Genomic DNA, 26,266 nt, shown 5'->3' on the forward strand with positions numbered 1-26,266 from the left:
GGGTGATGTACATTTATATCTATCCTGGAATAACTGTGGATGTGGCAAGTCTTTTAAAGACATTAAAACAGACATATCAGTTTCATTATATAGCTTATATATCAAAAGCTCATATCTCTTCCCAGTTAATATATTTCACAGTATAATTTGAAAGTCACACCAGTGTGAGTGGGACGTTCTTCAAAATGGCATCCACTGTCATGCAAGTCATGCTATTGGGGGTGGTGCAGCACACTTTTCAAAAAGGTATCCTCCATGCGGCATGACCTCGCACACATGGTGCACATGAGGTCATGCTGGCAGAGGTACGTTCATGCTGTTCCCGGAAGTACCAGAATGTCCAGTATTCTGGGAATCTGGGTAGCAGCCGTGTTAAGTCTGTATACGCAAAAAGAAAAGGAGTACTTATGGCACCTTAGAGACTAACAAATTTATTTGAGCATAAGCTTTCGTGAGCTACAGCTCACTTCATCGGATGCATTTACGATCTGATGCATCCGATGAAGTGAGCTGTAGCTTATGCTCAAATAAATTTGTTAGTCTCTAAGGTGCCACAAGTACTCCTTTTCTATTCTGGGAGTGGCCACCCACTCCTCACCAGGCCAGGATTAGGGTTGCAGTACAGGTGCCCCCTTGACACCAGCGGTGCAGGCTGAGGGATGTGCTGGCCATTACTTCCTACTGCCCCCATTGGCCTGTCACGGTGAACCGCGGCTACGATAGTGGGAGCTACGATTGGCCAAACCTGCGGATGCTGCAGGTAAACAAACCGTCCCAGCCCACCAGCAGATTTCGCTGGCGGGCCATCTGCCAGAAGTTGCTGATCCCTGGTATAGTGCATCCATTGAATTGGAAGGCAACATCCACATTGCTTCTGGGACAATGCAGATCACAAAGCCCAAATGCAGGACCATGAGAGCTGGAGTCAAAGCGTTCTTCGTCAAGGGGATGTGGTTATGGAATGACCTTCCAGAAGAGATCGAGCAAACCCAATTTCTGAGCACCTTTAGGTAACATTGTGAATCCTCTCTCTTAGAAAAAGTCTTTCCACCATAGTAATAACAACAATCACAACAATGACATCCATCTACCCAAATAACATTCCCACCCACAAAAAATAAAAATAAAAATGTCTAACAAGCCATCAACCAAAAAGAGAAAAACTGAAAATTACCCCACACAGATTTTTTACCCCACAAAGGGAGAAGAGCACAATACTCCATGAAGTCCATATGGGATCTCATTCTTGCTATTGATTGTAGCATATGAGCTTTCTGCACATGAAGTGATGGATTGCAGTATGATAGATAGTAAATTTAAAAAATTCTGAACACGAAAATGATGAAGAGTTTGACCATTTGTTTAACATATATGACTTCACTCACATAAATAATCCTTGGAAAAAATGTTCTGGCCACCCATTGTATGCAATAAGTCAAGAAGAGCTTGTTTTTCCTTATTATATATTAGGAAGTACACAATATATAGTAATTTCAGAAGTTTTACAGGAAAATACCAATAAAAGTGAGAATCTGTTTGTTTTGACAAGTGTAAAGCTTGACATAAATATAGTAGTGTGTGATATGTGAGCATGATAAAAATTCAGTTTTCTTTTGGCAGCTACTACTTTACTCATCAATAACCACTGAGTATTAAATTGTTACATCTCACTCTTTAACCATCTACAAAAGACTATCCATGGCAACACTTGCAAAGCCAATATCACATGAAAGAGAACTGGCTAGTCAAGCGTACACTATGAAATAAAACTAAGAGCTCTGCTTCATAAGCTACATATGCTGCATTTAAGCAACCAAGATCAGAGGCAATCCTAACATTCCCATGTACACATGCTATTTATATTTTTTAAGTATACAATCTTTTTATATACATTCATCTGTGAGTATGCTGGCATGAAAAATCCCATTATCATCAATGGGCATGATTCTGATCTTACGTTCAATAGAAATCAGGAATTGCTGCAGTGGAGTTCTACTGGTGTGACATAAAAGTCAGGCACAGTGTGTTTTGACTATGGCTCAGCTGATAGGTGTGGCTTTGATAAAATGTCAACGGGAAAGAGTCACTTACTCCTCAGGGCTTTGGGTCAGCCCTACATGTAGGAAGTTGTATGTATTATTATATACTTACACATGACACTAGAATTGGGCTAATAAAGTTTTTTTTTCCTTCAGTTTGCTGGCAGTTCGGGGGGGGGGGAAATTGGTTCAATCTGAATCTGAAAATTCAGAAAAATTTCAGTAAATTGAAAAAGTTAACAAAAAGTTCTTTGAATGGTTGAATGAACTGTTTCATTTCAATTCATTTCCAGGCACTTCTTAAACATAAAAGCAAAGGAAACGAAGGGCTAGATTCACAAAATAGGGAGAGAGAGAGAGGAGGAGGAGGAGGTCGTGATGCCCATTTTATAAGCTTTTAGCTTAGTGGTTAGGGCACCCAGCCACTTTAATTCTCTCCTCTGCTTGATGTGAAGAAGGGATTTGTACTTTACATCTGGGAGAATTCTGCGCCACTGCACATGTGCAGAATTTATTTCCCCCACAGATTTCTTTGCTTCCCCGCAGAAAAATAAATTTCTGACAGGGAAGCAAAGAGAAGCCACAAGAGCGGTCATGCGATCCTCCCCAGCAGTATGTTTCAGGTGCCCAGGGCAGCTGGCAGAGAGGTAAATCACTGTGGGGCAGAAGGTGGGACTGAGGAAGACCCAGCTAGTGGCTTCTACCCTGTACCGGGCTCAGCTGCTAGTCCAGCTGGGCTGGGAAGGATGGGAATTCCCCTTTCCCTGCATGGCATCTGGGACCATGACAGGCCCATCCCCTCAGATTTCTCTCCCAGCTGTAGGAATATCTGAAAACACTCTTGCCCGCCACCTGCTTCCTGCACCCACTGCTCCTCAGCTACAGGGGGAGGGATCCCTGTAGAGGGAGCTGCTCCCCCATCTGTCCAACTCCCATGCATCCAGACCCCCTCATACCCAGACCCTCCTGCTGAGCCTCACCCCCCCACACACACACACACTCAGAACCCCCCCCAAATGATCCCTATTCCCCCTGCACCTGGACTACCCCAACTAGCCATGCACACTTGGATCCCCACCCCACTGAGCCCCACTCCCCCAGACCTCTCTGCCGAGCTCTATCCTCCCACACCCGTCCGCTGAGCCCCAACCACCTTCACCTGAACCCCTGTGCAGAGTTCCATTACCATTGCACCCAGAACCCCCCCAGATCCCCCACTGAGCTGCCCACACAGAACTCTCTCAACCCAACCTGGATTTCCCACCCCCACCCCACAAATCCCACGCACATGCCTTGCTGAGCCTGCCTGCCCACACCTGATGCACCTGGCATGGAGAGGTAGGGCCCTGGGGTGTTTCTGGGGCAGGTCTTGTCCTTGCGCTGTGTCAGGGTTGGGTGCAGCCTCACCACTGAGTCCATGTCCATGATCTCCCACCTCTGTTAAGCCAGTGGCCACTGCACCCCATTGCCATGCCTGAGCCGCCACATTTATTTGACAAATAAAATTTTCAGAATTTTAAAATATTGTGTACAGAATTTTTAATTTTTTGGTGCAGTATGCCCTCAGGAGTAGTACTTGGATCTCCCAGAGTGCAGGACAGCACCCTTGCCACCAGATTGGGCTTTCTCAGTCTTTCCTGTTGAAGCTGTTCCACCTTCTCTTAGGCTATGTCTACACCACCACAGTAAGTCTACCTACGCTATGCAACTCCAGCTACATGAATAACGTAGCTGGAGTCAACATACCTTAGGTCGAGTTACCACGGGGTCTACACCACGGGGTTTCGACGGGAGAAAATCTCCCGTCAACTTACCTTACTCTTCTCATCAGTGGTGGAGTACAGGGGTTAACTGGAGAGCAATCTGTTTTCTATTTGGCAGGTCTTTACCGGACCCGCTAAATCGACAGCCGGTGGATCAATCTCAGAAAGTTGATGCCCGCTGTAGCGTAGACCTGCCCTCGGAGTTGCCAACCCTCCAGGATTGTCCTGGAGTCTCCAGAATATGAATCTTTAATTAAAGATTATGTCACATGATGAAACCTCCAGGAATATGTCCCAATCAAAATTGGCAACTCTACATTCTATACAATACTTTAATAGTCGTTTCCAGGCACTTCTTAAACATAAAAGCAAAGGAAACGAAGGGCTAGATTCACAAAATAGGGAGAGAGAGAGGATAAAAACATCCTGAATTGTAATGAGACTTCTGGTATTTGCAATGTTACATTCCAGGATGCCTTCAGTGAAGCAAGATGTACCAAGCGGAAAAGAAAACATACATGCATGGAACCCTATTGAAGTCAGTGTGGCCCACACTTGTTTAACAAAGCACAATTTGGCTTTTAATTCTGAGCCTGGCTAACGTACGTAGGCATTTCAACTGGGCATAAGCAAAAGGTCATTGTATATGGCAGCAGCTGAAACAGAGACACAAATAGTAGGAAAGATCAGTGGATGCTGCTTTTCAATTGGTTTGATGATTATGACCTGGAGCAAAGCTGTGCCTACATTTACTATATTTGCTGATGACAGCAAAGCTAGAATTGTTATTCAAGCCTTAAAGGACATAGCTCATCTTCAAAAAAAAAAAAAAAAAGTACACTACAGAAGTGGCATATATAATGGCTGGTAGGGTTTCACCTTAGCAAATGTATAGTGATTTCATTTTATTTATTTATTTATTTAATTTATTTCTTTATCATGTGTGTTTCAATAGCCTAGAACAACAATATACATTACTTAATAAAATCCTGGAATGCACTGCCATTGAAAGGGTTTTAGGGATTCAAGTTTGCATATTGAAGAAATGTAGGTACTGTCCAATTAGAACAAGAAAGGCCAGCAGGATCTGAGAGTCCATCAAAAGGGATATTATAAACAATACAAGAAAAATTATTATAAGACTGAACAAAGACAAGTAGGGAAAACAATTGGCAGGCATTTAATTTGGTTGGAATAGTCAGGGAGTGCACAAATTTAAAAGGTGACCTAAAACAGAGAGGAAGAAGAGGAGTTTATACCCTTTTTTGCTTCTTTATGATGTACAAAGAAGTCTTGGAAGTGCTTTGCTGAATCAGGATCGTTGAACTCATGAGTCTAGTCAAGTGAATGAGTACTACAATAGTCTATTTCAGTAGGGGCTGCAGAGCCAATCCCACAGCAAGCGAAGTGCACCACTTTACTAAGGCACGTCTGAAAATCTGACAACCCACAAACAAATTCTGGAACTGCTTTAAAATCTTGAGGCTTCCAAGTTCATGGGACATTTCATAAAGTGCTGGATATGCTGGACGATGGCTTTCATGCACTTACAATCTGTAGTGCATGCAAAATAGTTACCTTTTAAAAGAAAAGTGTATCTCTGGGGCAGATGATGACCTCAGTTCCATCACAGACAATCCAGAGAAACCTCAATGGAGGCAAAGGAAGTAAAACTCCAGTAGAGTTACTCCAGATTTACATTGATAGTAAATCCAATGAAGTGAGCGGTAGCTCACGAAAGCTTATGCTCAAATAAATTTGTTAGTCTCTAAGGTGCCACAAGTACTCCTTTTCTTTTTGCGAATACAGACTAACACGGCCGCTACTCTGAAACTTGATAGAACTGAGATCAGATTCTAGCTCAATGACTAGATTAGAAGTTCTGTGCCCTTGATCCAAAAGCTAATAGTAGGAAATTTATTTAATTTCTGTCATTTGTTTCCTCAATTAAGCAAGGAAAATAAGGACAGCAGTCTAGATACTCAAGTCAGAAGAAATGTTTTGATTTCATTGTTACATAATTATCACCTGTATTAAAATTTCTACAAAAATAATCCTACAAATTTTGAATATTAGATGGTATATTCCCAGCTACATTTAAAAACAGAACTTGTCAGCTCTGACATCTCAAAGTAAATTTTATTGACCTACTAACCTGTAACTCTGGGAAGCCTGGAACGAAAAATGCAATAATGGCTAGCAAACACGAGTCTCCAAACAAAGTGTAATAACCTTAAGTAAACTACTGCCAAGCAAAAGTCCTGCAGATCAAACAGTTCCCACGATGCCTTGTTATATTAACTTGTGAAAAGGTCCCATGATATCTCCACAGTCATGCAGAATAACAGATCACTGCACTTTTGTTTACTTACATAGCTTATCTGCAATCCAGAAATGTATACAGTCAATCCCTCAGATGTAAATCACTTGCCTATGAAATGTTACCTCGCTTGTTAAAAACTTAGCAAATTTTCCAATGATAAACAATGGTTTTATCTTGAATATCATTTTTTTTTAAAGCACAAGTCTACAATGACTAGGCTTTAAACCATTTCAACAATTAGGCCATAAGTATTACATACAGTTATGAGAACAAAAGGATTACCTAATATACATGCTGAAAGTAGAATATGAAGTTAGCAACAATGTGTCAACTGTGAGGCCTCCTTCAGAAAGTTATTATAAACTATGTTTGATTCAAGTGGATGATTCTTAAATCAAGCTGCAAGGTCAATTTCTTACTTTATGTACTTTAAGTTTTCAGGAAAACTTTCACTTCAGGAGCAACTCACATATTGGACGATGGGTCTAATACAACTGAAAGGTTTTTTGGAATACGATGAACAGCAATTCATAATTTCACACTTGATTTTTCAGTTTATTTTACATTCTCCTGTCCTTGTGTATTTGAATATGAACTAAGTGTACCTCTACTTCATTTCCTTCTGAATTAGTTTCTTTCCATCAATATATGATGTGATTACTTATGCAAGTTTTGTGTCTGTTTGTTTTTTAAACCTCTTCACTTCAACATGAACAAACACTTATTAGGGCGCTTCTTAATGAATCAAAATATAAAAAGAGAGAAAACCTGGCTCCCCTGAAGCAACAGGGTTGAAATGTTTACTCTAATGAAGCATTAAACATTAAAAGCATACAGCATAAAAAGAAAACATCATATTGTTTATCATATTGCTGCTCAAGACAAAATGCTAAGCATATTACGTTCATTAGACTTCCTACCGCCATCCCTCAAAAATGCACAGCCTCTTATAATTCATATAATCAAGATTCAGATGATTTTTTCCCTAAGGAAACATAATGTTTATAGACTTTATGTAAAATATTTGTAAACACTTTACAAGGAAGAAAAGAACTGCTCAGCACAAATTAGCATAAACATTAAACTAAATATTTGATTAGTCCAGGTTTCTCACCCAGAGCATTGAAAGTGATTCCAATCTCAGCCAACCAGACAATATTTGGATCATTAGGTAAAACAGTTTTTGTTCATATTAAGCGCACAGCCACACACAGAAAATACAGAGCATTCTTCCCTTTTAGTTTACCTGTACTGTACTCCTCTGCTTAGGAAGATGTAAGAGAGTGACCAGCTTTTATAGAAGGGAAGGGGGGGGGAGGAATGGAAGAAGGGAAAACAGATATTTCTATTCTCCGCACCGAATTGATTTCTTTAACAAATTGTTTCCGGAGAGCTTTCAAGAATCATTCTGGGTCAGTAGGACAGGTCTATTTCAATGATCAGGCACAGAAGTAAAATTACATGAAAAGCTTCGTTTATCTGAATCAACAGAAGCATACATAATGAAGGGTAGAAATGAAAGCTCCGCAGCAGTCACAGAAAAGCCTAGATAAACCAGCCAGATCACAAGAAGGAAGGCACCAGGATTAATTTTAAAGATTAAAAATTCTAATCATTCTACCATGCACACGCACACACATATCTATGTCTACACACACATACAGGGTGCATAGGAAGCTTTGGTTTCTCACTCTCACTGGTCATCTTTACAATATCATATTTCTGGGCCATCAATCAGAATTAAGCTGCTTATGGATGCGTAGCAATTCGGTACATGTAGTTGCCAGTAGCAACAGGGCACACAATTGTGCAGCTTTCCTCCCTCACAGAGGAGCAACAGCAGCAGCCGCCGAGGGAGGAGCAGCGGCAGGAGAGGGAGCTGGGAGGAGAGGGGGCAGGAGCAGAAGCAGCTGGGACAGCAGAGTAGGGGCAGGGTCAAGACGGGCGAAGGAGCCAAGGGCCGGGGCCAGGAGAGCAGCAGGGGAAGAGGCCGCGGCAGCGTCAGAAGGGACGGAGAGCCTGGGGCTGCGGGGAATTGGCAGCAAGAGAGACAGGGGAAGAAGGGGGCAGCAGAAGCGGAAGCAAGACCTGTCACGGTGGCAGCCGCGGAGACAAGAGAGGAGCAGGTGTCCCCTTCACGGCACAAACACGCCTCCCCAGCCGGACCCAAGCCCCCCCGCAGGCCTCTTGACCCCTCCCCCTCCCTCTCGCAGCCCGCGAGGCGGCGGCGGCGGCGGCGGCGGCAGCAGCTGCCCGCCCGCCCGCCCTCCCCTGCCCCGCGCGGGGGACCCGGGCTGCTCCGCCGCGCGCCGCTGCTGCTCCCGTCCCTGCGCCTGGCCCCCGGGGCGCGCACGGGCCGCCCGCAGAGCCGGGCGCGGGGCCAGGGGAGGGGAGCAGGTGAGGCGGCGGCGGCGGCGGCGGCGGGGTTGGGGGACTCGGCTCCTTACCTGGCCTGCGGCGGCACATGCTGGAGCAGGGCGCGGGGCGGGGACGCTACCCCCCTACAGGGGCGAGGAGGCGGCCGGGGTCCCCCGAGCCGATCAACTTTCCATGGCCCGCCCGCGCGGCCCCGAGCCGCTCTCCCCCGCCGCTGCCGGGGAGCCCCGCGCCTCGCCCGCTCGGTTGCGCTCCAGCGGCTCCTTCCCTGCTGGCTCCCCGGCGGGGCGGCGGGAGGCGCCGCATGTGCGCGGGCCGGGGCGGGGGGAGGGGGGGCGCGAGGCTCCGCGGGGCGAGCGGCGCGCGCGCGCGCGCGCGGCCGGGGCGCCGGGTGCGTTCCCGCGGCGCGGCCGGGGCCTGCTAATTCCCCCGGCCCCTGCGAAACTGCTTCGGAGGGGGGCTGTCACATCCAGCCCATCTGCTGCAATCATCATCAGTCTCAACTGAATGGCTCTGACAAATCCGCGCCTGCAGCAGGGGTTAGGCGAGCCCGGCGAGGGGAGGGAGGCAGGGAAGAGTGCGGGCTTCTATTGTCTGCTGCGAACTGGGTGCCTGAAAGGCAAGACACTTGGACAGGCAGGCTCCGGGAAAGCTTTGAGCCCTGCCCAGCCCCCAGCGCACGACAAGGGAGCCCACCCTTGCCCCTGATCCCCCTGGCCAAACGCTTCCTGCTCATAAACTAAACACACAGTTACCTTACCCTGGTTATCAGTTCGCCCGGAACCAGCAGACCAGCCTCCGATGTGCCATCCCCTCCCTCCCCTCGGAGAAAACAAAAAGTGCTGTAAGTGGCAAGTTACACATTAAAACTGTCAACAGATCTGTGACACTCACAACTAGCTTCAAGTCAGTGCACTTTTTTTTTTTTTTTTTAAATCAATGTGTTTTGTTTGGGTGGTCAATGCTTTAATAGGTGACTTTGGCTAAAGTTTCAGAGTAGCCGCCGTGTGAGTCTGTATTCGCAAAAAGGAAAGGAGGACTTGTGGCACCTTAGAGACTAACAAATTTATTTGAGCATAAGCTTTCGTGAGCCACAGCTCACTTGGTCGGATGCATTCGGTGGAAAATACAGTGGGGAGATTTATATAGATTTATATAGATTTATATTTATGGTGTGTATATAAATCTCCCCACTGTATTTTCCACCGAATGCATCCGAGCAAGTGAGCTGTAGCTCACGAAAGCTTATGCTCAAATAAATTTGTTAGTCTCTAAGGTGCCACAAGTCCTCCTTTTCTTTTAGTGTTAAAGTTGGGGAAGATGTAATTTCTTTGAAGAAGCACTTTAGTATATTAACACTACTACACTCAAAATACACTGGCAAAGCCAATATTTTCTTAATAAAGACTATAAAACAAGTTCAGTATCTTCAGGTTTAAAGGGGGAAATCAATGGTGCAAACTATTGTGCTTCTGTATTTCTTAAACAAGAGAGCTAAACAGTTTGTCAGTTTGGTTGTTTTGTTAAACTACTTTGTGACTATACAAGTGCAAAGAATAAAAAATGTACTCTTAAATATTCAGAAATATATAATGAATAAATAGATGCCTTTCAAAATATCCTGAAAAGTTGGCAAACACTCACCCAGGTAGAAAGTTCTTGGCCCATTGTGCTGGAATTATTTATCAGAAAAGTGATAAGTGGTTACAATTATGCCAAATGGGATCTGTGCCAGTCACACTACTGGATGGATGAGTTACTCCCTTACAAAATTTAGACAACAAAAAAACTTTAGACTATTGTATTACGCATACAACTACAGTATATGTTTAAAACTCCAACCTTTATGAATAAATTCTAAGTTATTTTAGGTAGATGTAGTATATCATAGAACAAAAGGCACAATGGTCAAATTTCAGGGAGAAAGACTGATTGTAGGGAAAGCAGGAGAAGTGGGTTAGATTTTCAACAGTTTAATTAGCAAAAGTGTTAGGTGTCACAAACAGGGAGAACTGATGGAGCTTGAGATATAATCAGAAAACAACTAGAGAGGCAAAAAGAACAGTACTTGTGGCACCTTAGAGACTAACAAATTTATTAGAGCATAAGCTTTTGTGGGCTACATAGAATGGAATGCATAGAATGGAACATATAGTAAGAAGATTATATATATATATATATATATATATATATATATATACACACACACACATACATAGATTCATAGATACTAAGGTCAGAAGGGACCATTCTGATCATCTAGTCCCGACCTCCTGCACAGCGCAGGCCACAGAATCTCACCCACCCATTCCTATGAAAAACCTCACCCATGTCTGAGCTATTGAAGTCCTTAAATCATGGTTCAAAGACTTCAAGGAGCAGAGAAGCCTCCCTCAAGTCAACCATGCCCCATGCTACAGAGGAAGGCGAAAAAGCTCCAGGGCCTCTCCAATCTGCCCTGGAGGAAAATTCCTTCCCAACCCCAAATATGGCAATCAGCTAAACCCTGAGCATATGGGCAAGATTCACCAGCCAGATACCCAGGAAAGAATTTTCTATAGTAACTCAGATCCCATCCATCTAATATCCCATCTCAGGGGATTTGGCCTATTTACCCTGAATATTTAAAGATCAATTACTTACCAAAATCCCATTATCCCATCATACCATCTCCTCCATAAACTTATCGAGTAGAATCTTAAAGCCAGATAGATCTTTTGCCCCCACTGCTTCCCTTGGAAGGCTATTCCAAAACTTCACTCCTCTGATGGTTAAAAACATTCGTCTGATTTCAAGTCTAAACTTCCTGGTGGCCAGTTTATACCCATTTGTTCTTGTGTCCACATTGGTGCTGAGCTGAAATAATTCCTCTCCCTCTCCTGTATTTATCCCTCTGATATATTTATAGAGAGCAATCATATCTCCCCTCAACCTTCTTTTAGTTAGGCTAAACAAGCCAAGCTCTTTAAGTCTCCTTTCATAAGACAAGTTTTCCATTCCTCGGATCATCCTAGTAGCCCTTCTCTGTACCTGCTCCAGTTTGAATTCATCCTTTTCAAACATGGGAAACCAGAACTGCACACAGTATTCTAGGTGAGGTCTCACCAGTGCCTTGTATAACGGTACTAAAACCTCCTTATCCCTACTGGAAATGCCTCTCCTGATGCATCCCAAAACCGCATTAGCTTTTTTCACAGCCATATCACATTGGCAGCTCATAGTCATCCTATGATCAACCAATACTCCAAGGTCCTTCTCCTCTTCCGTTACTTCTAATTGATGCGTCCCCAACTTATAGCTAAAATTCTTGTTATTAATCCCTAAATGCATAACCTTACACTTCTCACTATTAAATTTCATCCTATTACTATTACTCCAGTTTACAAGGTCATCCAGATCCTCCTGTATAATATCCCGATCCTTCTCCGAATTGGCAATACCTCCCAGCTTTGTATCATCTGCAAACTTTATTAGCACACTCCCACTTTTTGTGCCAAGGTCAGTAATAAAAAGATTAAATAAGATTGGTCCCAAAACCGATCCCTGAGGAACTCCACTGGTAACCTCCCTCCAACCTGACAGTTCGCCTTTCAGTAGGACCCGTTGCAGTCTCCCCTTTAACCAATTCCTTATCCACCTTTTGATGTTCATATTGATCCCCATCTTCTCCAATTTAACTAATAATTCCCCATGTGGCACGGTATCAAATGCCTTACTGAAATCTAGGTAATACAGAGAAGGTGGAAGTTGCCATACAAACTGTAAGAGGCTAATTAATTAAGATGATCAAACACAATGAGACAGGGAAGCTTTTCTAGCCAAACCCCTGGTTTGGTGAGCTTTAGCTGTCAGTATCTCATATATCATCACAGTGGAACTCACAGTTTTGGCATTTTGGTAAAGCCTGCTTTCCTTACAAATTAGAAAGATATCCTTTTTTTTGGATATACTAAGATGAAGAAAGCTATGATACAAGCAAAAGTTAATGAAGCAGTAACAGAATGTGAGGAAAGGGCTAGCAGAATGAAGGGGACAGGAATGTAGGTATAAACTGAACAGAAATAATCCCAAATTTGAAGTCAGAAAGGAAATGGCAAAGGACCATTAGAAAGATAAGGAAGCAAGTTCTGATTTACTACATTCTAATTGGTTTAGAGACATACCTGCTGTATGTGTTTGCTAGTCTGTAATGTCCCAGACAGCTACTATTCAGCAGAACATGTAAGCATATACATAATTGTAAGCTCATAAGTAGTCCCATTGAAGTCAAGACCTAAGTACCCACACGGAAGTCATGCAGTTGCTTAATTGCTAGTGGAATCACAGTGAACAACTTTCCCTGTATTCAGTCAGTAGCCATCAATTTTAATGACTGAACATAAAGTACCTTAAGCTTCTGATATAATAGAAATAACATCACTGCAATAAAATGCTATCACAGGTACCAATATCCCTTGCTTGAAAATAAGCATTTTAGTTTCACCTTGACATTTTACTTGCCACATATAGTTTCATCTCAGCATGTAAGTGACAGCAGAAGACCATATACTCATCTTGGTAGCATTCAATTTTTACATTTTATATATAATTTTAGCAAATAAGATCAATGTTTATTTTAAAGCATTTTTAATATTTATTTAAATTTTCACAGGTCTAGGAAATTATCAGGGGCTTAAACAATAACAGGAGAAATTCAGATTTAAAAAATTAAAGCTCTATAAATGTTAACACACAAATTGTCAACATCACATCAAAATATACAAAGTAAACATCCTTCACTCAAACTCAACAGGTAGTCGAGCAGCATTTTTCTTACTTTGCCTATCTGTAAATTTTGATTATTATCAATGCAAATATTTTTCCATCACTTTGTGTGTGTGTGTGTGTGTGTGTGTGGTGAAGTAGACTTTTGTTGTCATTTACGGATAAAAATCTAATCCTTTGAAGCCCCTATATACTTTTTATAATATTCTAAACTAGTGGTATGCAAACTGTAGTATGCAGAGCACTGATAGTACACAGCTCACAGTCAGGTGGCTAGCATATGTGTTCATTTAAACTATAGTATCAGCAAAAGATTCCTGTATAACTGCATTGATTAAAATTACCAAGCCCAATTACTTTTGAGGTTTAGATGTGTATGCAAGATGTGTGTGAGAGAACTGTTGTACTAGTCCATTGACTTTATCTCTAAATTATGGATTGTTAAATACAGTGTCATAGAGCATGGAACTTTCTTAGTTTGCATTTCTTTCCATTTCTGCCTACATTTGCCCAATCCTGCTTTTCCAAAATTCCAATGAATCTTCTGTATACTGGTAATTCATACCAGTATTTGGATAATCTTACAGTATTGCCATCCACAATAAAAATGTGGTTAGTTAATACTACCCAATCTAAAAAAATCTTTGCTAAGTGTTTAACTATTTAGAGCCCAATCCTGCATCCGCTGAAGTCAATAGAGGAGGAGTGGGCTGTTAATCTATGACCACAACATTTCATAACTAAAAACAGAACTACATTATTTTTCTACAACTTACAATAACTCAAAAATATTTTTCTGCAAATTAAACTACTTTGCTCCTGATCACTGAGTTGCTGTTCTTCCTTGTCTGCCTCTTCTATTTGCAAGACTAATAGTTTATCTGAGTTTCATGTGTATATGAGTTTGTGACTCTAGGGTGTATAGGTGCATATACCACATCTTGAATTGGTTCTTGCCCCTGAATCAATTTTTATCTAACATAAATGTTTAATAGATCATAGAGCATACTTTTAAGAACATTCATGGCAAAGCTCATATTTCAGAACCCTTTAGACTAAATGTAAAACCAAGTAACTCTAGTTTAACATATAAGGAATAAGAAAGATTTTACATGGAAAGACCCAACTGTTGGTAAGGATATATTCAATAATTGTCCAGTTTGGGATTTTTGTTCCTTCCTCTGAAGCACCAGGTCACCACTGAAGACAGGACATTGGACTTAGATGGACCATGGGTCAGTTCCAGTGTGGCCCACCACTATGTTCCTAAATTTCCCCAGTGTGAAATCAGTGTCAGTGAGCTTGGAATCAGGCCTGGTGTTTTTAAATTCAGCTAACTATCATCCACAACTGATTCCATACCTCTTTCAAAGTAGAAATACTTTGAAAATAAATCTGATAGGCAGCCAGATCAGGAATGATGTAGCTCAGTTGTAATTAATAATATCACTATGACTATTTAATCATAAAGAAAGGTTGCACTGGGGGAGTGGGCGGGGGGAAAGCTGAAACATGATACTTCTAATAAAAGTCTGAAAAAACTAACAAACAGTTACTAAATTTAACACACTTCTTATCCTTTTTAACAATGATTTATATACTCTTCTTACACAGGAGTGAAACAGAATTTTCGTTTACTGGACTTTCAGGTATTATGCCCACAGGTTACTAACAGTTAATTCCTAGAACTCCAAAAATTAATTATATAGGAGTAGATTAGAAATCTCATATAGTGAAGTCATTGTGGAAATAAATTATTTTCACTCTGAGTCTGAACCTGAGATATATAGGAAGTCCTTAACACTCATTCAGTGGGAACTTGGAGAACAGAGCACTCTGTTGGTTCAGACCTCATATGCACAGGTTCACTATGGACTTGTCTACACAGGGGAATTTACCAGCATACCTATTGCAGAATGAGCTATTCTATAATAGCTATTTTGGAATAGGTCCCACTGTGGAGACTCTGTTCTGGAATAAAAGTCACTTTTATAAAGTGTCCATAGGGGGAGCTATGTATAAATACTGTGGAATACCTTATTCTGCTATAGCTATGGAGGTCAATTTCCCAGTGTAGACAAGGCCTATAAGTAGAATTGCAATGATTTGAAATTTTCCTATTGATTTCAGTGGACATTGGATCAAGCCAATAGGCACTATCCTGCTCCCATTTAAGTCAGTGGGAGTTTTGCTATTGATTTTATTGGGAGTTGGAGTAGACCCTACAAGTGGGTTCCAATTGTATTTTCAAAAAATGTCTCAGTAATGGCCCAAATCCTGCCAAGATCCACATTCAGAGAACATAAGTGAAGGGAAATTCTGCATGTCCATGTCTACTAGAATAGAAGCATTTGGCCAAAAACTCAGGCATTTTAACAAAGTATTCTTTGCGGAAAGGAAAGGACAGTTTCAAAGTGCTTGAAACTTTGTTAATGGATCTGGTTCTCAGACTACATCTGAACCTGGGGAGCAATTTGCAGTTCATGTAGACATACCCATGCTAGCTTGTAAAAATAGCAGTGAGGACCCAACAATGCTGGCTTTGGCACAAACTTTACAAGCATGCCTCGCCTCCTGGGTATGTATTTGCATTGCCTGGTATGTGCCGCATGCCTCCACATCCTCACTGCTATTTTTAGTGAGCAGGCATGGTCGATATTTCTACACAAGCTTCAAATTACATCCCCATTTGCAGTGTAGATATAGCCTCAGAGGGCATGTGTTGGGAGATCTGCACTACCTTTGCATACAATCTCCCCTCCCTAGCCACCCAGAGTGGAGTCCATCAAGTCTATGCGGGACCTCAATACACAGATTTAATTTACCTTAGAAGCACTTAGAACAATCTTACATTGCATGATCAGGGACTTATTAGGATATGTCTGCATTGCAGCTGGGAGGTGTGATTTCTGGTCCTGGTAGATAGACTTGTGCTGGCTCAGCTTGAGCTAACATGCTAAAAATAGCAATGTGAATATTATGGCACTGGCAGCAGCTCAGGCTAGCCACCTGAGCTTGGACCCAAGTGGCTGGATGGACTTGGACTCAGGAACTGCAATGTCCACACTGCTATTTTTAGCACGCTAGCTGGAGCTGAGCTAGCATGAGTCTGTGGTTTCCGCTATATATAGGGTTTACAGTTTGGTTCAATGGCTTTCAGCACCCCCACTATAAAAATTGATCCAGCACCCCTGTTCACATGAGCAAAGGTTTGCAAATTCAGGACCAAGGTGAATCAAACAGAAGAAAAAAATTGCTCATGTTGTTAACACTCTGATGAATACGGCTTTATAATTGAAACCTTGCCCCTTGTGGGATCAATTTCAAAAATGTTTACACAGGTTTGCACTATCAGTTCATGAATTTTTCCCCCTGAAGCAGAATCTGTTGGAATTTATTCCTGATTTTAAAAATTTGACTAGCAAATGGACCATATACCCTGATATGAGTTGCCACATGCATGACAACACCATTTTAATATTAAGCACAGTCATGACAAATATCATTCCTTAACATAAAAAGGTCTCATACAACACACACAACTTATAGAAAATGTACTTTGGGTCTAAATATTTAACGTGGAGGCAGGAAGTCAGCCAAATTCTTCAGAATTAAAGGAAACTTGTATCCAGAATAGGATAATGATCTTAAATCATCCTGAGCCAAGTTCTCCTATCCCCAAATTCTCCTATCCCCCATTACACCTAGTAGTGGAGCTAAACAAGACACCAGATGAGTGACCTGGATGAAACTAGCAACAGATCAGAGGGTATGTCTACACTTTAATTAAACACTCACAGCTGGCCCTTGTCAGCTGGCTTGGGCTACAGAGCTCCAAAATTGCAATGTAGACATTCAGGCAGAGCCTGGGCTCTGGGATTCTGCCCCCTCTCAGAGTCCCAGAGCTTGGGCTCACGCCTGAGCCCAAACATCTAAATCAAAATTTTACAGCCTCATAGCCTCAGCACTACAAGCTCAGCTGACATGTGCCAGCCGCAGGTGTTCAATTGCAGTGTAGACATACCTTGGGGTTTTAAAACCTGTTGCAGAGAGTCTCAGAATCCAGGTTACAGATTCAGGCTAGCAGTGTTTCCCCCAGGAATTGAAATTAGTGGGAGAGTTCGAATTTACAGAGGGGTTGAGGGCCAAGGGGGTGAGACTGTGTGGGTGAAGGTAGGTTGTATGGCTCCACAGCAAAAACTGAAAAATGTTTTACGACCATTTTATTAGATTTAACTTACGTTTTTAACTCATCACACAAATTAAAGTTGGCTACTCAAGCCTACTATGAAGTACATTGGTACACTACATCCTTCGTGGTTTCTTGTTATAATTTTGCACAACTCTGTTAATGAATTTCTTGAATGCAGTGCATTCATATTTGGTGGCTTCTTGTGTATCTGTTACTTCCAGTCCTTCATGGTATGCTCATGATCAGGCAGAAGGTGACTTCTTTCAGAGCACAAAATTCTATTCAATGAGGAAAAAGAACGCTCAACTGTAGCTGCTGTGACTGGGGGTAGCAATAGATAAATTCCTATTTCTTTCATCCTAGGAAACCACAGAACAAAGATTGGGTCAAACCACTAGTGATGATAAAGAAGAAGTTGAAGTTAAATCTTCATTTGTTCGTGGTAGGATATTCCACTCTGTATTCAAAATTCTCTATTCTGTCCTGATCACATAGCAGCTCCATTGCTGGTAGTGCCTCACTCTACTCAACTGTAGGTGTTTTATAAGACGCAGTGGTTGAGTAGAATCCAGAAATCGCTATTATAGATTTATAAGAATCAAGTCTGTGTATTTTTTCAGCTGGCTTAACAAACACTTCTTGTCCTCTTCACTTAAGGATTCAATATAAGTGCCTTCATTTGTTGACCTCTGGGCTGAAGTCTTTGCTTCTTTCAGTACGTTTTCAATGAATATCTCTCTGATTGATCGAAGGGTAGCTTCTATTGGTGGACAAAGATCTTCTACTGTTATAGCAGATTTTTGGATGGTATTGTTTAATGACCCAAGTGGTTTTAACAGTAGACTTACAAGAGAGAGAACGGCAATAGTCTTCTCTGAACTTAGTAGCAAAAGTAGTCAACCAACTGCACTACTTAGATCTGTCCTATCTCTGTAGATACTTTCTAAAGCCAGTAATAATGGTGCAGTAATTTTAAGACAACAGCCAAGGATCACTCATGAGAAAGCCAGCAAGTTTTCCCAGGTTGGACTAATTTGAACTTCAGTCCCAGTGTATCTTCTATTTGTTTCCAAGACATTCAGTCCTTTTGGACTCTTGCTGAAAAAAGAGTATAACAAAGCCATTAAATTTATGGGTTTTTAAATGTCTTTTGAAGATTCTGCAGCTCATATTAGTGCTAGTTGGAGTAGATGGTCTCTGCAGTGTGTTTAGGAGAGATAAGGTTACACTTTTCTCTAAGGAAAGCTTGTACTCTACTATGTCTTCCAGAGAAGTTTGCAGCTCCATCAAATGCACAAGTGGCCATCTGTTTGGGGTTCAATTTTCAATCATTTAACTCTTCTAAGATATCACAGATGCATCTGATGTGTCCTCTATAACCTGAACATCTAGACTGCTGGCCTACCACAGACATTTACTGGCCTACCACGGACATCAAAATAACATACTCAGTGACTTAATACTTGATGTCTGTTTGCAATGGTACATTCATCAGCCATGCATGCACATTTTTTGAATGTGGTGAGAGAGTTCTTTGCTTTTTCAACTGCGGAGTCTTTCACTGTTGCGGCACATGCTTCTAACCAGTTAGCTGAGTTTCTTGCAGAAAGATAGTGAGCATTTGCCAGTCTTGTTTGGAACCAGTGTCCAACTTCAGGATTAACAAGTGACAATGCACTTAACATTGGCCTCCAGTTTGTAGTGTGTGGTATCTCTTGCTTAAACAGAAAGTATGATGCGACAGCCATGTTGATTCACATAAACTGAGTTATATCTCCAGCATTCTTAACAGCCTCATTAAGTAACTTCTAAAATTTGCTTTGACAGTGACTGGCTTATAAGACTTTCTGCATGTTGATGCTGTCCAGAGGCATGGTATTTTGAAGCCTTTTCATGTAGGTTGTCAGTATTGGCTTGGCTGATCAGTCTGGCAAATCAAACTCCTCCACTTTTACTATATAAATCCATGATATGCCCACATCTTGAATACTGTGTTCAGTTCTGGTCACCGACCTCAAAAAAGATATATTGGAATTGGAAAAGGTATAGAGAAGGGCAACAACAATGATTAGGGGTAGGGATTAAAAAGACTGGGACTTTTCAGCTTGGAAAAGAGACGACTAAGAGGAGAGATAAGATAGAGACCTATAAAATCTTGACTGATGTGGAGAAAGTGAATAGGGAAGTCTTATTTACCCCTTCACTTAACACAAGAACCAGGGGTCACCCAATGACATTAATAGGCAGCATGTTTAAAATAAATAAAAGGAAGTACTTCTTCACACAATGTACAGTCAACCTGTGGAAATTTTTGCCAGGGATGTTGTGCAGGCCAAAATTATAACAGGGTTCAAAAAAGAACTAGATAAATTCATGGAGGATAGGTCCATCAATGGCTATTAGGATGAGTAGGGATGCAACACCATGCTCTGTTCGCTAGAAGCTGGGAATGGGCGACAGGGGATGGATCACTCAATGATTGCCTGTTATGTTCATTTCCTCTGGAGCACCTGACATTTACCACATTCAGAAGACAGGATACTGGGGTAGATGGACCACTGGTCTAACCCAATATGGCTGTTCTTACATAAAAATGAATTATAATAATAAAAAAGTTTAGTACAGAAACTCCCCAAGATAACAACCTCTTGAGTTAGTGGCAATGTGAGATAACAACACTGGCAAATAATGCATTTTTAAAATATTAGCCTCCTAGGAAACGTACATTTATATAAGTTTCCCAACCACAAATCTAGCATTCTGGAGCAAAGTCACTAAAATATAATCCAACAAACAAATGCTCCTTTAACGTGTCCCTCCCTTCTCCCTCCACCACACGGTACTCATAGTTGGGAGCTGCGGGGGTGGAGGGGGAGAGAAGAAGGCATCTTGCTCGTTCCTCCAACCACTCACCACTCACTCTGGCTGCTCACCACTTGCTCTGGCTGCTCACTCTGGCCGATGTTGTTTGTCGTGCCACCATTCACTCCACCGCTCTGTCCCCAATGGCCCTGCACCATCACCTTCTGCTGCCACCTGCCACTGTGACCTCTGCAAGTTGGTCTCTTGAGGTTCCACCCAGCTCTCAGTGAGGAACCTCACTGCTACTGCAGGCTGGGCAGTTTCTTCCACAGAAACACTGTCCCACAGCAGGTCTCAGTACTTAGACCTGATTATCAGTGAGTTCAGCTCTAGTGGTTACTTATACCAGAAGACTCCCTATGGAGCCTAATCAGCTCATCTTTAAACAGGGGAGAGAGGCAGATCAAATAGTACCTGTGACTCTTAGGCAGGGCCCACACCACCAAGCAAAACACCTGTGCCCCACCCTCTCTCCGCACTGGGATCTGGCATCCAACCCCCCCTGCCTAGTGAGGTGAGTTCAGTTGAGGGTGACCATTGCTTATTTTGTAATGAAAGAGGTGCAGGAACTCAAGCAAATTTGTTACTTTCATAACTGATGTGGCAAGCCCAGAGGTCCCAGGGCTCAGCTCTGGCAAGTCCTAGCACAAATTAAGCACTGAGGGAGACCGCCCCCTCCACATCCCGCCTCATTCAGGCAGGCTAAGCACAGTTCTGAAATAAGGATAACATTTGATTACCCCAGCATTCAATACTAAAATGATCTGTAACCTAGCACTAGCCCAAACTGATCACTTGGACAACACAGCTCTGTCTGCCGGATACCTAGGAAGAGTAGGTGTGTTCATGTAAATACAGGCAGGTCCTGAAGCCTTTCCATCTACCCCCTGGCTCATCACTAGCTATCAGGGGAGAGCTCGTTCAGACCTTGCTTACAAATCGTAATTAGAAATTATTAGGTTGGACAATATAGCTGAAACAAATGCACTGACATTGTCGTAAACAACAGCTGTATGAGAAAGCTAGTCTTTGTTCATACTTTTCAAACACATTATGCTTTCTCGGGTACAAGTATTTTATCATATGCTGTATATCAGTGGTGGATGCAGCTCATTAGGCTAATCCACTGGCGGGCCATGAGACAGTTTGTTTACATTGACCATCCGCAGGCACAGCCACCCGCAGCTCCCAGTGGCCACGGTTCACCATTCCCAGACAATGGGAGCTGTAGGAAACAGTGGCCAGCCCGTGCCGCTTCCCACAGCTTCCACTGGCTGGAAATGGCAAACCGTGGCCACTGGGAGCTCTGGGCGGCCATAATGCAGACCGTCAATGTAAACAAAATGTCTTGTGGCCCGCCACTGGATTACCCTGATGGGCCACGTGCAGCCCACAAGTTGCCCACCACTGCTGTATATGCTTTCAAAGTGTGTATTAATGTTTCAATTTCTATTCAAATTTCGAACCACAATACTGTATGCAACTGGTTGATCACTGGGTGTGGGGGGTGTTGGGAAATCCCTGCAGGCTAGCACTACGGCACTAAAAATAGCAGTGTAGACATTCAGGCTTGAGCTGGAGCTCAGGCTCTGAAGCCTGAGCACAGAGTAGTCTTCAGAACCCATGACCCAGCTCAAGGTGCAATGTCTACATACACCACTGTACATACACACTGTAGTGTGAGCCCTAGTCTGTAGATCTGGGCTCTGAGACTTCCTGCTGTGAGTTGTAAAATGCAGTATAAACATACCCTTAGGCCTAGAAAATTTAAAAGTGCTACATATTATCAGTGTAGCTGATAACTAACCACATCCTCTAAGATGAGGCAGACAGGGCAAAACACTGTGACTTGATGGAAGGGATGTTCTTGAGGTTAAAGCACTGGACTGAAACCTAGGAGTTCTGAGTTCAATTCTTGATTTAGCCACAGACTTTCTGTATGAATTTGGTCACCTATTCTCCTTATATGACTTAGTTGCTCATCTGTAAAATAGGCATACTAGTATTCCCTTCCTCCTGCCCTTTGCCTATCTATCTTGTGAGATCTTTGGGGCCAGGGGACATACACTGTCTCTCTCTGTAAGTAGGTACATGGCCTAGCACAATGGGACCCTGATCTCAGCTGCGATCTCTAGGTTCTACTTTAATGTAAATGATAATCAATAATAATGATGGAGCAAACTTTATCAATGCTGGTGCAATATAAAATCAAACAGATATGCTAAGCTAGGTTATTGAACTTATCTTCTATAAATGAAGCCAGTTTGCAGGGAAAGATGGGTAGATCCAAGTCCTATTTACCCAATGACTTGGTAACAGCAGTGCTAGCTTCCCCACATAGCTCAGAGAGTGTGATTCAATATAGGCTTGGAAGGGCTTTCTGGGTCCTTCTCCTCCTAGAGGTGATTGAATTATTTTCCCTTCATGCTCGTTCAGTCATTGGCCTCCTTCTGAAATGGTGAAAAAGGGTGCCATGAGGCGGTGCAAAATTTGATGGTGACCAGAAAGGTGGCCTTATAGAGCCTATTGAATTAGTGTTAATGACTTATGGCTTACAGAAGGAAAACTGGGCTGCACTGGGCTCTCCAACTTATTTCATAAGTTTCTTGAGTAAAATCATAGAATCATAGAATCATAGAATGACTAATTTAGGATATTTCCTCAAAGAATTCCAAAGAAAACAACACATCTAAGATCATGATAGACAATACACATGCTTTTCTGCAATCCTGTTCTAACTTTTATGTATTCTCTCCCCACATAACAAGAAAGGGAAAAAAAACACTTGAGATAAATCTGTCACTCAAGTTTCCACACACTTAGCCTATCTGCCACACATATTTCTATACTATACTACAATATAATAGGTTGTTTATATTAGATCCAGATTCTGATTCTTTTACACTTATAAATCTAGGGTAACTCCACTGGGTTTAATGGAATTATTCAGATTTACACCAGCGTAACTGAGACCAGAATCCATCCCACATGCTTTATATGTAAGAGAGAGTACGTACGTTTAAAGATACACTTGTTTTATCTGAGGCTCAGACTACATAATTATTCAAGATCTTGGGTCAGGTCCTGTCACTCACTGTTCCTTGATCAATGGGACTATTTGAGGAGTAAAGTACAATTCAGCATAAAAAAGTATGGCAGAAGATAGCCAATAGTGAGAATGGAGAAACAAACATTTCTATGTGCTATTTTGTGTTTAATTTCTGCTTGCCTTGAAATAAGTTTGGAGAGCATTTTATTTTTTAAAAAAGAGCTTGGTAACCTGACAGAAGCTTCACAAGCTCAACTTGTAATGCAGCATTTACATGTATTGTAAATTGTCGTTAATGACCTGATTCAGTACCAGAACCCAAAACTGAGACAGGTTTTCAGATTAGCATGTGCGCCAATATTTTCCAAAGGGTACATTCCTCTTTGTAGACCTACATTTCACCCATGCAGTGATACAATTGTATATATATACATGCTGTGCCTAGTGCCCTCCAACTGAACCACGGTGCATAGTTCAGGAAACCCAGACAATAACCATCTGCCTTAAACAGATGGGATCAGGTAAAATGAATTCCTAAATTCTTCTAACCCTAATACCAACTAAAGAAAGAAGCCCATCTGAATACACAAAAAGTTCATTTTTATAAAAATGTAAAATAAATAGTGAACCATTCCAAGATTATACATTTCATTTCTCAGGATATAAATGGGGAGCATTCACTCTGGGCTGTTCATACATTTTACATTTAACAAACATCCATATGTCAAGTAGACCTTCCACACTCTTCCCTGCTGGAGTTTTCTTCTTTCAACTGAGTAGGGAACATTTATGATCTTTATTCCACCAAATAAATCTAAGGAATATATTTTGCTCAAGGCTTCTATTTTTTAATTTCAGAAACGAATCAATTCATGGTTCAGGCAGTCTTGTTATTAAGACAGCCGCACATCTGTGCAAAGAAAACCCAACCTAATTCATTATACATTTTTCTTAAAATATTTTTAAATTAAGCACTGGCTAATTTCTTTAGTTTTATAATTGTGAACATATGGAACAATTACATAGTGTTCTTAAGATCTTTCTGTCAAATTTAAAATTTTAAACTGGGATTGTATAGTATACATATAGAGCAATTTGATGATATGGAAAATATTTTATATAGAGAAAGCTCAAAATCCCTTTCCTAATGACTTAAATACTTCACTCCTTATTCAGGCAAAACTCAAATTGACACTGCCATCAGCCTTCCCTGAGTGAGGAGTGCTGGGCAAGATCTACAGTCTTTTAGAAATTAATATTCACTTTGCATGTATTGTGTAATGATCATAGCCACTGCCTCATATTTCTTATGTACTACAGAACATCAAGCTTTGCTTTGTTAAAATAAGTCAAATTAATTTAGAAAATGCTCCATCAAAACAAGTATAATTTACTGTAACAATTTCTTGTTGGTTTAAAGAGAGATATTAATTTCTTAATCTGATACAGTAGTTGCACTTAAGTAAATAACTAACCAGTAGCAATTTTTTATCAGTTTGTGAGATATTTCCTCTATATACAGTACACGAAGGAACACTGATACAATAGTAACATCTTTTGAATAGGTGCTAACTTTTCAAAAGGTATCCACTGTAATGTTGTTAGTTTAAATGTGATTTAAGCAGTACTTTGAGACAAATAATATTAATATTAAACAAGCACTGAGCTGTTTTTCCTTACCCCCTTTCGCCAATACGTAAGCATTCTAGTCTTCTCCATCAGACTAATGTTGTTTAAAGAGTTCATGTTTATGTACTGTATAGGATCTGTGTAGTTTGGTACATTTCTAATCTTTAACCCATTACCTATTTAGTGCAGTCACTGAATTTATTTTTACAGTCTCCTGTTGTGTGTCTTGCTTTTCAGAGAGCTGTCCCCTTTAATGTATATCTCTGTAGGAGAATGGATTATCTCACTGCATTCTGTGATCTCTTAGGTCATACAATAAGATGCAGCCAATAAAATGCCTCCTTTTTCCATCTGCCAGTTATCCACAATACCGACCTAACTAGTTTAAAATCATGGAGAAGACCCTTTTTAAAATTGTGGTATGACACAGGGCTTTGTACCAGAGATTGAAAGGAAGAACGCCTGTTTAATTCACAGATAATGCAATAGTAGTGCTTTTTAGTGACCTAGTGGCTACATATTCCCTGTTCATTGAACCATCCAAATTTACTCTGATCTAGAGAAATACACATTTGATCAAATATTAGATATGTTCTCAATAGATTTTCCCTCTCAAGCCCACATTTCAAATGCTGGTTCATAGAAGAAATGAGTTCACATAATAAATAAAGCATATGGTGTATTTTAGGACTGAGGCATTATCAGCTGTGTTGGAAAAAACTGCAAGATTTGTCTGCTCTGTAAATTTCATTCAATCAAGTTCTGTTAGTTCATTACTATAAAGAATAACAGACACCACACAAAATGTAAATAGAAAAAAATGTTATTTAATTATTTTAATTGGCAGCTACCCAGATAATGCAAATGAATACCAAGAGCCAAATTCTGGCCTCAGTTACAGTCTCACACCTCACTGCAAGATTGTAAAGGTTTCCCTTAAAAAAAAAAAAAGGAAAGTGTCAGTGTTTGTACCACATGATCTTCAGATTTACAAATCTAATGCTTTCTCAGATTTAGCACTGTCCTGGATACAAAGGAACATGGCTATTAAATAATTTGACAAAAACAAGCAACTTAGGTATATGTGCCCTGGCACCTTAAAATTGCATTTTATTCTGTCTTTATCCACTGGCAGGTGTTGGAAGCATGAGTAGGTAGAATACTGAGCCACTAACACATAAGAACAAAAATGGCCATACTGCGTCAGACCAATGGTCCATCTAGCTCAGTATCTTCCAACAATGGCCAATGCCCAGGTGCTTCATAGGG

General features: G+C 41.4%; 1 protein-coding gene and 1 long non-coding RNA gene across 5 annotated transcripts in view; one reads left to right on the forward strand and one right to left on the reverse strand.

Annotated features, from left to right (window-relative positions):
• NCKAP5 (NCK associated protein 5) overlaps positions 1–26,266 on the reverse strand; it is a 644,081-nt gene that overhangs the window by 357,455 nt on the left and 260,360 nt on the right. The window lies entirely within an intron of this gene.
• Positions 8,485–26,266, forward strand: part of LOC122458070 — a 35,244-nt gene continuing 17,462 nt past the window's right edge. Inside the window, exons 1-2 of the long non-coding RNA XR_006277900.1 lie at positions 8,485–8,522; positions 17,821–17,899. This is a non-coding gene — a long non-coding RNA (uncharacterized LOC122458070). The remainder of the gene's footprint in view (positions 8,523–17,820; positions 17,900–26,266) is intronic.

This window comes from Dermochelys coriacea, chromosome 11, assembly GCF_009764565.3.
Source record: "Dermochelys coriacea isolate rDerCor1 chromosome 11, rDerCor1.pri.v4, whole genome shotgun sequence".
In the NCBI taxonomy this organism is placed as follows: Eukaryota; Metazoa; Chordata; order Testudines; family Dermochelyidae; genus Dermochelys; species Dermochelys coriacea.